A 14,217-nucleotide genomic window follows, 5' to 3' on the forward strand; every position below is an offset into this window, starting at 1 on the left:
TCTGGAAGACACATTTCTGCAAGCCACTAAGGCTGCTCTTTCTACAGGCAAATCCTGGGACCTAAAGCCCCCTTCTGGCACATCTAGCTCCACAAATGCATCTCCTGTCCCCCCAGTGTCTCTGGCCTCCCACCAGGCAATCAGGGCCTTCTGCAGCTCCTCTTTCCTAGACGTGCTTTTAATCGGACATCCAACATTTTTACAAAATTGTTTGAGCTGATCTGCTTTGTAGGTAAGAGGGGTGGTCGGTTAGGGGAAGAGCTCATATATATGTGGTGTGCACTCTGAGCTTACTGAGCTCCTGGATAGCCAGATGAAAATGAACAATGAAAGAATTGATACTGGTAGCAATCAGCATCCAGCATGATGTGCCTCTTTTTCGCATTTGTCTTGGGGTAGGGGCCTGGTGGTCGTCAAAGCATGTGTGAGCTGGTGGGAAAGCAGAGGTTCATGAAGAGAGTGCCTGCTCCTCAGGCCATGAAGTGGCCCCAAACTCAGTTAAAAACCTCTGGCATATTTACAATGTCTGGCGTATCCCTACAAATCAGCAGGGATGCGCCAGAACAGATACGACACGCAATTTCCCCCTTGCGCCACCACAGATGTGTCGCATTTACAATACAGCGCACCATGGTGCAAGGAGGGGCAGATGCGTGACACATCTTGGGGTACAAGGGCGGCGCATTAACGGAGTCATTTCGCAAGCGCAATGCAACTCCAGCAATGCAAAGGGTCCTTTCATGCCACCCCCCACTCTGTGGAGTTCAATAAACCATTCTGTGCAAGTTAGGTGGGAGGGCTGATGCCAAAGTCCAGAGGATGCCGACTTGCCTACCACAAGAAATGTCAACAGCGACCAGCGAGTGTCGGCGGTTAGGTTCGAGATGTCCGAGGAATCATAGAGGATATCAAGCTGAGGTGAGATGCAGATCGGGAAGAGGTTATAGTGCCTCGGGTGGGTCCACTCACCTACGTCTAGGAGCCTACCATCACCAGGCATGATCACAGCACATAGTATAGATTACATTCCCCACAGGTGCACCTTCAGCATAGGGTGCAGGGTATCAGTTTGGCCCTCCTGTGTTTCGAAGGGGACCAGTACAAGTGATTCAGTATATTAAAGTATAGGTATTTAATCCTTGATTCCCTAAGCATTCTGTCATTGTTAAGGAGTAGTGAGGTTCAAGCCTCTGTGGTGTATATCTTGTTTAAGTTTGCTGCCAGGCCAGCCTGGTCACACAGGAGGAAGAACCAGGGTGGACGGTCTTAGGAAGTACTCCATAGAGACCAGGGACCACACCATGGTATTAGCCCAAAACCAGTAGATATTGAAGTACAGGTAAAGAGGGCAGTTCACCTGGAGTTTTTTCCCAGAGTGGTGCAAAGGCAATGAGCAAGCTGTCAGTACCTCCAATGGTCTGAGTTCTGGAGTCCAAATATAAGTCTGAGTTTGGGGAAATGTTTAAGGGCCCGCCAGAGCGTGCATGCTAAGATTGGTCGGGCAACTGTGACCTTGTGGATTGGTGAGAGCAGACTCAGTGGATGCGATGGAGTTCTATGGGTTCCGCCAACTGGGTGAGCACTTTAGGGATCATTGGGAGTAGTGCCCTATCATATCATCATGTTGTGCCCCTTCTGGAACACCATGAAATCAGAAATGTTCCTTACACAGCCTGTCCTCCACGTCAGTCACCTTGTGTGTGAGAAACTCAATATCTCATTCCCAGTCAGGCATGCACTCATATTGTGTTTCAATGGATTGAAACTGGTGGTCCACCAGATCAAGACGTTTTTGGAGGGTGGACACTGCCTCTCACATGTATTTCACCTCAAACATAAGGTCTGACATTTTGATATCCATAGTGGAGAGGGTAGTACCAATGGCCAAGATTACTTTAGGGAGCACCCACATGGCCAGGTCCAGGATTGTCACTGTAGACTGTGACAATTGAGGTAGCTTAGTGCGGGCGACTGCCTCAGAAAACAGAAGCTGGTGCAATGTACATTTGTGGTGTAACATGCATGAACAAAGAACCCCCCTCACTCACCGGGATGAATGATGTATCGCAGTTGTCGCTCGTCATGTTCCCTGCTCCATCAACACCAAAGTGGAGGAGTGGGCCGGGTACTCTGGTGAGAGCCAGACAATATGTAGTCAAAGAATATGGCAAAATGTGAGTCTGTGAAGGGCGACCCCCCCAGGAATGGAAGAAGGGGAACCAGCAGAGTCCCCTTACATCACTGGCTCAGAGTTCTCAAGGAGCTCTCTGTGGGAGGCAGGCATTGGCCAGGTGTCCTCTAGGGCACCTCTGCTCTCAACCAGGGCAGCTACAACACCCCTGATGATGCCGTCAGTTGCCTTCAAGCTTGGAGTGCTGGTCTCTTGGCATACTCACTGTTGGGAGGGGTAGAAGTGAGGGGGGCTTCTCTGATCACCTTGTCATAAGCCACCTATCTGGATCCAAGGTGATTACAATGGGGCGGCGACGCTAGTTCCCAAATCCCCTTGAGACTTGCCCTTGGCATACAGAAGGAAACACTGCTCCAGAGGCACATCCCAGGGATAAGGGGGTGTGGGATGGAGAGAGCGTGTGGAGTCAAAAGAAGTTGTGGCTTGTCTATTCAACTGCAACACTGCTGCAGGCATTCATACCAGTTACCAGCTACCGGCAAATATGTTCACCTGGAGTTTTTCCCCAGAGTGGTGCAAAGGCAATGAGCAAGCTGTCAGTACCTCCAATGGTCTGAGTTCAGGAGTCCAAATATAAGTCTGAGTTTGGGGAAAGGTTTAAGGGCCGTCCGGAGCGTGCATGCTAAGATTGGTCGGGCAACTGTGACCTTGTGGATTGGTGAGAACAGACTCAGTGGATGCGATGGAGTTCCATGGGTTCCGCCAACTGGGTGAGCACTTTAGGGATCATTGGGAGTAGTGCCCTATCATATCATCATGTTGTGCCCCTTCTGGAACAGCATGAATTCAGAAATTTTCCTTACTCAACCTGTCCTCCACGTCAGTCACTTTGTGTGTGAGAAACTCAATATCTCATTCCCAGTCAGGCATGCACTCATATTGTGTTTCAATGGATTGAAACTGGTGGTCCACCAGCTCAAGAGGTTTTTGGATGGTGGACACTTCCTCTCACATGGATTTCACCTCGAACACAAGGTCTGACATTTTGATATCCATGGTGGTCAGGGTAGTACTAATGGCCAAGATTACTCTAGGGAGCACCCACATGGCCAGGTCCAGGATTGTCACTGTAGACTGTGACAATTGAGGCAGCTTAGTATGGGCGACTGCCTCAGAAAACAAAAGCTGGTGCAATGTAGATTTGTGGTGAAACATGCATGAACAAAGAAACCCCCTCACTCTCCGGGATGAATGGTGTATTGCAGTTGTCCCTAGTCATGTTCCCTGGCTCCATCAACACCAAAGTGGAGGAGTGGGCCGGGTACTCTGGTGAGAGCCAGACAATATGTAGTCAAAGAATATGGCAAAATGTGACTCTGTGAAGGGCGACCCCCAGGAATGGAAGAAGGTGAACCAGCAGAGTACCCTAAAATCACTGGCTCAGAGTTCTCCAGGAGCTCTCTATGGGAGCCAGGCATGGGCCAGGTGTCCTCTAGGGCACCTCTGCTCTCAACCAGGGCAGCTCCTACACCCCTGGTGATGCCGTCAGTTGCCCTCAAGCTTGGAGTGCTGGTCTCTGGGCATACTCGCTGTTGAGAGGGGTAGAAGTGAGGGGGGCTTCTCTGATCACCTTGTCATAAGCCACCTACCTGGATCCAAGGTGATTCCAATGGGGCGGCGACACTAGTTCCCAAATCCCCTTGAGACTTGCCCTTGGCATACAGAAGGAAACACTGCTCCAACGGCACATCCCAGGGATAAGGGGGTGTGGGATGGAAGGATGTACCATGTTACTCCACATACTTTTACTCCGCATACCGTTACAACGCGACTTTTACAACGCATACCATTACAACGCATAGCGCTTTGGGGTGCTGGATAGTGGTAAGTATAATTTACTATTCTAACTCCAGTCCCCGTGGACCCTAGGGAAGGTGTTGGATAGTAAATTATACTTATCCCCTATCCTAGAGCGCCCCCCAGCACAATGCGTTGTAATGGTATGCGGAGTAAAAGTCGCGTTGTAATGGTAGTGCGGAGTAAAAGATGCATTGTAACGGGTGTATACCGGGATGGAAAGAGCGTGTGGAGTCAAAAGATGTTGTGGCTTGTATATTCAACTGCAACACTGCTGCAGGCATTCATACCAGTTACCAGCTACCGGCAAATATGATCTCTATAAACAAACACATAATGAAGCTTTAGTTTAATATTAGCTACATCTTTTGAGGCAACACTTCACTGAAGCTTTTTATATCCCAACGAACCTCTAGTTTTGTTGTCAGCTGTTTTTAGATAATTCATAGAGCTTCGTTCATCAAAGTTTTGAAACTGTAGTGAGTATGATTTCAGCATCAAACCCATAAGCTAACTTGGATGGGGTTAGCTTCACCCAAGCCCTTTCTGGTAGAGCCCTGCTAACAGAAAGTACAAGTTGTACAAAAACACTGTTACCTTGTCTGCAACAACTATGTTGTGACTGAGCTAAGCGCACATTGAAATCAAGTCTGTTAATGTTTCTCTCCTTTTCTTGGTTTTCCACCCAGGTCCAAACTGATGAGGGATGTCCTTTGTGGTGAAGTTGAAGTGGAAGGAACTAGGGAGCTGGCAAGGTAGAGTCCTGGAAGCCGGGAAACTGGTAAGTGGAAGGCAAAGAGGCTGAGCGAAGGGGAGGACTGTGAGTGGTCTTTATATAAGATTGCTTTAGAACGTTCATTAAGGTCACATTCTAATTGTTTGTATCAAGGAACAGGTGCAGATAACTTGATGAGGCTGTCTTCTAGAAGGTGTTTTAGAATGTCCACAAAGGTTGCATTCTAATTCCTTATAGCAAGGAAAAGGTGCAGAGGATTAATCTGATGAGAGCTGTCTTCTGGAAGGTTGACATTGAGCTAATCTATGCCGGTTGCTTGATGATTATTCTGGTGGATTTTCTGGCTGTTTCCATGGTGCCTGAAACCTGACCTTGCATATGCATTGTAAAACATTTGTAAAAGTTATAAAGCCTTTTAAAACAAACCTGGGAAAACCAGCTGCCCCTAGCTATTACCAACAGCATGTAATATGGTCATAAGTCAGGGTACAAGACGTTTGTTCATTCATAAGAGTTGGGAGGATTGATATGAGTCTTGCCGGTATATTGTGATAGTCACAATAGGTGAGCTGTGGTAGATATCCTGACACACCTGTTGTCACCAGCCTCTGATTCAGCAGTCAAGCCGCCCCACTGTTTTCTGACACCAGAGGGCAATCTCCCCATCCAATCTCTTGGCCCCAGCCGGGGTAAATTAGTGTTGCCTCTCACTAGTCGCCAGTTAGTTTCAGCAGAATTTTCGGCCACTCATCTCTGGCCTTCGCAATACCTTCTGTGGCTCAGCTCCCAGACATCGTCTGGCAGCTCCCCTCAGTGTAGCAGGATGAGGGCCTCCTTTCTTATCAGAGATATGGTGGTATGGCTGTAGCTAGGGCTCAGTCGAGATTGGAGCAGCAGGCTGTGCCCCAGTGATGTAATATTGATGAAAACTGTGATACACAGCTTTACTTTCCTGTAACTGGTAGTGAATGTAAATGGATGGAACAATTAGCCACACATTGCAAACATTATTTCCAACTATTATTTTGTTTCAAATTCATTTCAACACCATAAATTACCTCAATTAGGGATTTGTTCATAAACAGTAATGCACAGAACAAGCAAATCAAGTAAGAATTTTTTGAACTGTGGTAGAAAGCTGCCTGTTGATCAATATAAGCTACAATGCATTAATGGGGGGTTAACCAGGGGCCCCAGACCTTGTGACAGTTTTGGCACTCCTCTCTCTGAACCATTTATTCACAGGGTTCTGTTTCCTCCAGTAAGACTCAGTGTCTTTTTTGACTATAAGAAAGCCTAAATGCCCTCTTTGCTCTAGAAACATACAAGCCTTTCATTATGTCTAATACCTTTAATATAAGATCAGGAGTAATAGGTGTATGACCTGGGCAAGTAAACCATGTATTTTCATCCCACAAGCTTGCATAAGTGGGCCTTCCCATACAACATCATAAAATGAGCTGTCGGGTTCTCCACTGTGATTGCAAGTTGGGCTAGGTGCCCAAGACACGTTCTGGACTATAGTAGGTCCTGTGAAGGTAATTGAATGGGATCATTTTAAAATTAGAAGAGATAGCCAGAATATATGTTGCCATTTTAGCTTCTCCCCAATCATCATCATCTAATTCTCCCAGGTCTTGTCCCCAAATTTCTCTTATCACCCTCAGAAGGTCAGGTAGTTTAGGAGCAAAGAACCATGAATATTAGAAACCCCTTTCAAGCTGAGTGATTTGATTATCCACTTTGGTTCTAGTTTGTGGAAAACTCCATCTAAACCATCTTTGTATGCAGTAAGGGAGTAGCGTAACTGCAAGTATTTATAAAAATGCATCTTATTTAGTTCCAAGTCATTTGTTTGCTGTTTGAAGAATTTAATATGGCTATAGGTCCTGAAAGTGCCTAAATTAGGTACCCCAATGAGATCCAAGGCCCTAAAGTTGGGGGGCTGTGCAACCTGAGTCTGATCCAACCCACACTTCAGTGGTGTCTGATTTCTAAGGTCACCTAGACACTTGATATGCATTAGGGCCTCTCACCAACACAAGATTGCTAACTTTGTGATTTGTTGGAGCAATTATGAGGGGACTCCACCATATAACAAGTGCAAAATGCCTGGCTCTTCAAGGCACCCAGTTCCAACTGCATGACTGATTGTTGTCTGTCCAAAAAATAACCATTTGTTAATTGAGATAAGTTGTGAGGCCCAATAGTATAGGAAGAGGTCAGCAATGCCTATTTCCTCTTCATTAGGGAAATGAGTGCATTTCTGGTATGACACTCTAAGTAGTTTACCTGGATAAAGGAGTTTCATGACCATTGATGTTAAATTGGCAAAAAAGGTTGGTGGGAGAATTTAGGGGTATTTCTGCAATGTGTTCAGGACATGTGACAAAGTGAACAGCTTGCATAGGGCAGCCCTACCCATCATAGAAACAGGAATCCCATGATTCCAGATCCCTTTAGGGAGATTGTAATAAGTGGGCAACAGATCCCAGGCCCTCTCCTGGTTCAGTGTTATGATTGTGCCTAAATATTTGAAATGGTCTCCGGCCACTTGCAGGCATGTGTGCACTACTCTTTTGCAATGGAGTGAAGTGCTGCATACCTGCATGTATGTTGATTTGTTCCAGTTCACTGGCAAACCGAAGACATCTCAATAAAAACTCAAAATCAGCATCAGTCTCTCCAGCGTGCTCTCTTTTCACTTGATGAGTAGCAGCATGTCCTCCATCCTAGTCAAGCAGTGTAATCCCTGAATCAGCGCATACCTTCTTATCCATTTAGCTAGGCGTTAAACAACTGGATGGAAGATGGAGGGTTCCCTATCAGTGGGGAATAGGGATATATATGCCCCGGTTACTCTAACCAGCACCTTGGGAGCATTGTCGAGGGCGGTGGTGTATGCAAGGAATTGAGGACCCATGTGCATCCCTATAGCACCTGATTTAGGAATGGCCTGTGAACTGTGTCTAATGCTTTTTCATAATCTATAAGGACCAATGCATCAGGGCCTTGTATGTCAGTTGCCCTAGCCGGGGCTACATGTAAGCAACAAAAGCTGGGCCTTGGGCTCCTGTCTGGCATAAAACCATTCTATTATAACAACAAATAATACCTGGGAGTCATATGTAGTAAGTCAAACAGAATGGATCACAAAAACCAATACTACGCAGATAACACCCGTGAGAACGTCGTGCATGCTGGTAAATGCAGGCCAAGTCAAGGCTCAAGAGCATATGGAGAAAATAGTTCCCATCAGAAGCCACACTGTACCGCCCTCTTTCTCATCATTTGGGTTCTCCTTACCCAGGAGACAAAACGGCCGGTCTGATGTTACCGTGACCGATAAATGTGACAAGTGGGTAGTATGTTTTGTACAAAAATTAAAGTGGCTACTGAAAAAAGCAGTGTATAGTGGTAGGAGTGAAAAAGTGAGGGGTTTTAATAAAATTAGGTGAATCGGGTAGAAAAACAAATTTTATTAGTATCTCCCAATCCCTAAGGTTAAAAAGCAAGAGCAAGTGCGGGTTTGAAATAATAACCGTACTTGATGGTGGTCAACATGTTTCTGCATCATTAGAACAAATTTTCAAATGCATTCTTCAGGACCTTGTTATACAACACTACTGCTTTGGAATAAATAGTAATGAAAAAATATCACCTGAAAGTCCCAGGTGTGTACTCAACCGTATACCATATGTGATGGTTGAGAGGCTTCACCCCAGACAGTTCGGATGACTGCCAGGAGACACCGACGGACAGAGCGGTGCTCCTCAAACCTGAGCTGCAGCCAGGTGGGGTGAAGCCTCTCAACCATCACATATGGTATACGGTTGAGTACACACCTGGGACTTTCAGGTGATATTTTTTCATTACTATTTACTCCAAAGCAGTAGTGTTGTATAACAAGGTCCTGAAGAATGCATTTGAAAATTTGTTCTAATGATGCAGAAACATGTTGACCACCATCAAGTACGGTTATTATTTCAAACCCGCACTTGCACTTGCTTTTTAACCTTAGGGATTGGGAGATACTAATAAAATTTGTTTTTCTACCCGATTCACCTAATTTTATTAAAACCCCTCACTTTTTCACTCCTACCACTATACACTGCTTTTTTCAGTAGCCACTCTAATTTTTGTACAAAACATACTACCCACTTGTCACATTTATCGGTCACGGTAACATCAGACCGGCCGTTTTGTCTCCTGGGTAAGGAGAACCCAAATGATGAGAAAGAGGGCGGTACAGTGTGGCTTCTGATGGGAACTATTTTCTCCATATGCTCTTGAGCCTTGACTTGGCCTGCATTTACCAGCATGCACGACGTTCTCACGGGTGTTATCTGCGTAGTATTGGTTTTTGTGATCCATTCTGTTTGACTTACTACATATGACTCCCAGGTATTATTTGTTGTTATAATATTGTGTTTGGGGCATGTACCTGGTCAGTCGGTAAACCCGCCCTTAGACCCTCCTCTCATTGTTTGTTGTGTATATAAAACCATTCTAGTCAGCATGGAGCAGTGATTGCAAAACCCTGGCTAATAAAAATACAAGAATCTTTGCCAAAGTATAGTTTCTACTTTAATTATTGATATAGGTCAGTAGGAAACTCAATCATCTGGCTTTAAAATTCAGGTTATCGTTGCATCACACAGATTCTCCCAGAAGGGAAGCAGTCTGTCCAGCCTCCTCAAACATGGCTAGTAAATGTGGTGCCAACAATGTTCAGTATTTTTTGTAAACTTCCATTGGCATGCTGTTGGGGCTAAGGGTCTTACTGGAGGGTGTGTCTAATATGGCCCATTAAATTACTTCAAGTGAGATTAAGATGTCTACTTTTTCTCTGTCTGCAGGTAAGAGAACCCATAACTATAATAACTAAATATTAGGTGATGGGATTTGCATTTATAACTCAGATAAAAAGCACATCTGAAACAACTCCTAGTAGAAATCTGCAAATTGCACTCAAATGCCCATTGAGTCTGTGACCCACTGCCCCACTAAACTCTGTATTGACCCTCTGCCCCACTAAGTTTTGTATTGATGGAACAAGTCTGGATTAAGTGTCTCTGTTTGCTAACCAGTAAATAAGCTTACCCACTTCTTACCTACCTAATAGATTTTATATTAGGTATTGTCTATGCAAACTTGGCTGTGTCTAGGAGTTTTTGCTTAAGTGTTAAGCAGTGCTGCTGAAGCCCTCAGAGTTCCTCACCTGAGTGACCACTCAGTGGGTGCCGTTTAAGTACCAGGATTAGTTATTCGGTAATGAGTATGTCCCGCTCTTTGCCCCTCTCTTTTCCCTGGACATTTCAGAACACCCTGATACTGATCACTGCCTTGAAAGCCTCCCGCAGTTTTCTCAGGGATGACATTTATGATGTGTTGGGTTTTAAGTTATCCTGAATTGCATTGTGCAAAAGACCACCATGCATTGAGGAACCACATGCCTGTGGAGCCTCATTATGGACAGCGAAGTAGTGTCTCCACCACAGCATGATCGAACCAATCGCTGGGCAATATGTGGGCCCTCAGGGTTATATTGAGATTGGCAACTTGGAGAAATAAATAGTCTAATCATGCAAAACAGCGATGGGGGAACAAATAATACTTGAATGGTTTCTCAGGGAGCCATTTTTGCAAAAACATCCCTCAGTCCTAAGGAGGAAACCTATTTAAAAAAGGTGTTGCTTCCCTGCCAGTGGGGGAAGGGCTGTCTTCATCATGGACCCTGTTCATGATGGTGTTAAAATTACCCCATCATAGGCTTCCTCAGTGGGGTATGCAATAAACCACTGGAAACCACCTGAAGCATGCTATTGATTGGGGTAGTAGAGATATAAACAGTACAGATCCACCAGGATATCCCTTGCAATGACCCAATTATAGTTGCAAATCTACATAGGTGGTGGCCCCTAAAGAGAAGGTCTTCTGTAAGTAGATAAACAGTCCCCAGGAGCCTTTAGTGAAGACCACACGCTCTATTGTACCTGTGCTTCCCCAGGAAATCGCTTCTAGTGCCCAAGAGGTACATCTCCCGTAGCAGCAGAACACCAGGAGTCTGTTTTTTTACATATAACATTACCACGCCTCTTTTTATTTTGCTTTGAGGACACTGATAATCCATGTCATAATCCTGTATTGCTTTTGGGTTTCTACAGTCAGCATGAATGTTTTTAACCAAAGTCATTATTTAACCTGCCTCTTGGAACTCTGATTGCCACATTGCACACAACTGTATCAAAAACTGTAAATAACCAACCCTATATTTCCTCTAGATGCATCTTTTACCCTAACATTAACTATTAACCTTAAGGAGGAAATGTGGGGCACCCTCTCTGCCCAGCCTTGTAACAAAACAACAAACATGTGTTAAACAATTGTATCTTGCAGCATGCCAGTTGGTCTCACACTACCAGGTCAAGTATCAACTGGCATCACTTTGTCATCCGTGTCCATATCTTCAGTGCTTGGCTCTCCTTCACTGCCTTCTCGCTTTTGCAGCACTATCATCTTGGCAGGTCTGAATTTTAATCTTTGGCCGTGCCAGCTCCATCAATCTTTCCGTTCCTGGGTCATTTTCTCTCACTTATCAGATATTTGTGCACCCAATCCAGCATATGGCGGGACATGCTCTTTCACAACTTTACAGGCCTGGTTAATGATGATCAAACGTATGTGGTTTCTTTCGATGGATAACTTCTAGCTTTGCTGGGTATTGGAGCATGTATTTCATCTCCATGTTATGAAGCTTCTGCTTTACCAGCTCATAGTACTTCCTCTGCTTCTGTACAAGTCTTGAATACCCCAATAAAATGTGTATTTTGTGGGAACGTGAATTTCTTTATACAGTCCTCTAACCATGCTAAGTCTTAGAACTGTCTCTACAACTGAGGAAACGAAGGATCATAAGTCTAGGCAGGAGTTTAGGTGGTGTTTTTTGCACAAGGACTTGATGGTCCCACTCAGTCAGAAAGCTCTATGAGATCCGGTCCACTGGCAGGAAACTTCAAAACCAATCTTCCAGAAATTATTCAGGTAGCGTGACTTCAAGGCTTTCGAGGAGCCCCACAAATCAATAGTTGTTTCATCAAGAGTGCCCCTACGCATCTTCAAACCTCATCGCCAGCTCATCTGCAAAGCTCCTCGACTTCTAGATGGCCAAGTTAAGATCTTTGAGCAATATCTTCCAGCATCAATATGCAACTTGGACTTTGAGGACTTAGTTCACAGTGCTGCACAAGTCTTTTCTTAAAAGGGCTGCAGCTCATCTGACTTCATCTATTTTGCTATCAAGTGCTGCCTAAGATGATTAGATGGCCTAGAGAATGATGCAAGCGTTTAAATAGAGCACCTATCAGGAAGTCTTTGTGACCAATACATTTTGCATTACCAGTGATTTGCACACTTCCAGCCTGTGAAAAACTTAGCAATTTTGTCCAATTTCCCCTTCTTGGGAAGGGTGTTGCCTTTAGCCAATATTGCACCAGCCAGTGGGGAAACTCAATATCATACAGAGGCACAAGATTCCTGGGTTGGGTGGAAGAGTTTTCAGCAGATTGTCCGATGGTCACCGGGATCACCGCCTTCCAAGAAAAGAAGAGGTTCTCCCTTTTCACTTCGCAAAATCTGTCCCTGTGGCACCTGTTGAACAGGAGAGTCCTTCTGCCTACTTTCCGCATTCCTCATGGTTAGCATGAGCAGCCAGGGTAGCCTAGGGGGGCTTGAGGCACCTGCAACCAACAGTGCTTCTTCTCACGTTTTGGGCTTCTGCTCCCTATAGATTACCAATAGCAGAATTTCCTTCCATTGTCTGTTCATTTCCTGGGGCTAGGTAACTACTAAAGTCCTCAGGCCCACAGGTCTTTTACCCTGCACTTCCACGTAGTGTTACCATGGTGGGTGTGAAACAATTTTATTTCAGTCCCTGGCAGCCCCCACCCCAAGTCAAAAGAGGGTGATGAGAGGCCACTCCCACTCAAGATCCATGTGGCCCCCTCTGGGCTTTGACCCCTCCATTTGATGCCATCTGGTCTCTTTTCCCATTTCCCCCTGGTGCACCTGGGTCACTAAGGGCCTCATTTGCAAGAGGTCTGTACAGCCGGACCATCCCTTTTTAGGTCGAGCAGACCTAACCCTCAATGCGTGAGCATTGAGGTGTCTGCTTCAGACCTATTGTGGCCCGTTAGTGAGAATGCTTAAAAAGGGTACACCAATCTGTTACGAGCTCTCGCAGTTTTCACCGCGGGAGCGCGCGTCAGATCCGCGCATGCGCAGAGTCCCCGCGCATGCGCAGAGTAACTCACAGCCCTTGCACAGACGCAGGCAGGCAGCCCCCACCCCTCTGCATGCATGCACACACAGGCGAGCGCATACACACGCAGGCACACAGACACTCGCTCACACACACATACACACACCCCCCTCCCCCACAGTCACACGCACGCACACAAAGCCCGCCCGCCCGCACTCGCGCGCGCACATGCTTTCCCCCGCCTCCCCCCTCCCCCGCTCAGCAACCCACTCACCGGCTTCCTTCGTGCGGCGGCTCTCCTCAGCTGCAGGACCCGGCAGCAGGACTCTTCTTCCCTCCTTCGGCACCGGGGCGCAGGGTAGGCTCCTGCCTGCTCCGGTGCTCCAAACACGGCGGCTCCGTCCAATCGCGGCTCTTCCGTGGGAGGCGGGGTAGGCTCCCGCCCTCCTACTTCCTGTTTCCTGTTGTCGCGCCGGCCTGCCTGACTTCCTGGTCGCAGGCCGGCAGAGTGACGGAAGGCGGTGACTTGCGGTATTTTATATATAGTAAAATGACGGCCACAGTGGACATGTATGGGGTTTGATTTTAAGCGAAGTACGTGAAGGGGAATTTACGTTGACCATGTCAATGCCTTAGTGCTAAAATAAATTGCGGCGGGAATGTTCAAATGTGCTTTATTTTTTTCTGCCTGTAATGTTTTACATCTCAGCTATGCAAACAGATAATCTTTCCATCTTTTCTCTATACTTCTCCCTTCTAGTCTTTTCTCTCCGATGTTTACCTATGCCCTCTTCACCATCCTTTGTCTACCGTGTCTCCTCACTCCTTTTTGCTGCATTTTGTGATGTTACTTGCTGGTTAACTTTTAAAGTCCGCACGCTGCACCACTTTTTAACTTTTAAAGCACACATGCTGTTCTGTTTCTAAATCTTGTTGCTGTTGTAAAGCTCGTGTAAGCTCGCTGCTGCTTCTCAGCACTTATAGCCATCTGGGGATTGTGTTTTATTTTATTTATTTTAATGCTACTTTTTATAGTGCAAACTTTTCCCGAAGGTGTCAGAGCGCTTTACAAAAGGATAAGTTACATCACATATGCTCTTGTAAGCTTGCTGCTCCTTCTCGGCACTTATAGCCATCTGGGGATTGTTTTTTATTTATTTTAATGCGACTTTATATAGCGCAAACTTTACCCGAAGGTACCAGAGAGCTAGGACCAGTTACATTACATATGGT

The sequence above is a fragment of the Lissotriton vulgaris genome, chromosome 1_1 (genome assembly GCF_964263255.1).
Source record: "Lissotriton vulgaris chromosome 1_1, aLisVul1.2, whole genome shotgun sequence".
Lineage (NCBI taxonomy): Eukaryota > Metazoa > Chordata > Amphibia > Caudata > Salamandridae > Lissotriton > Lissotriton vulgaris.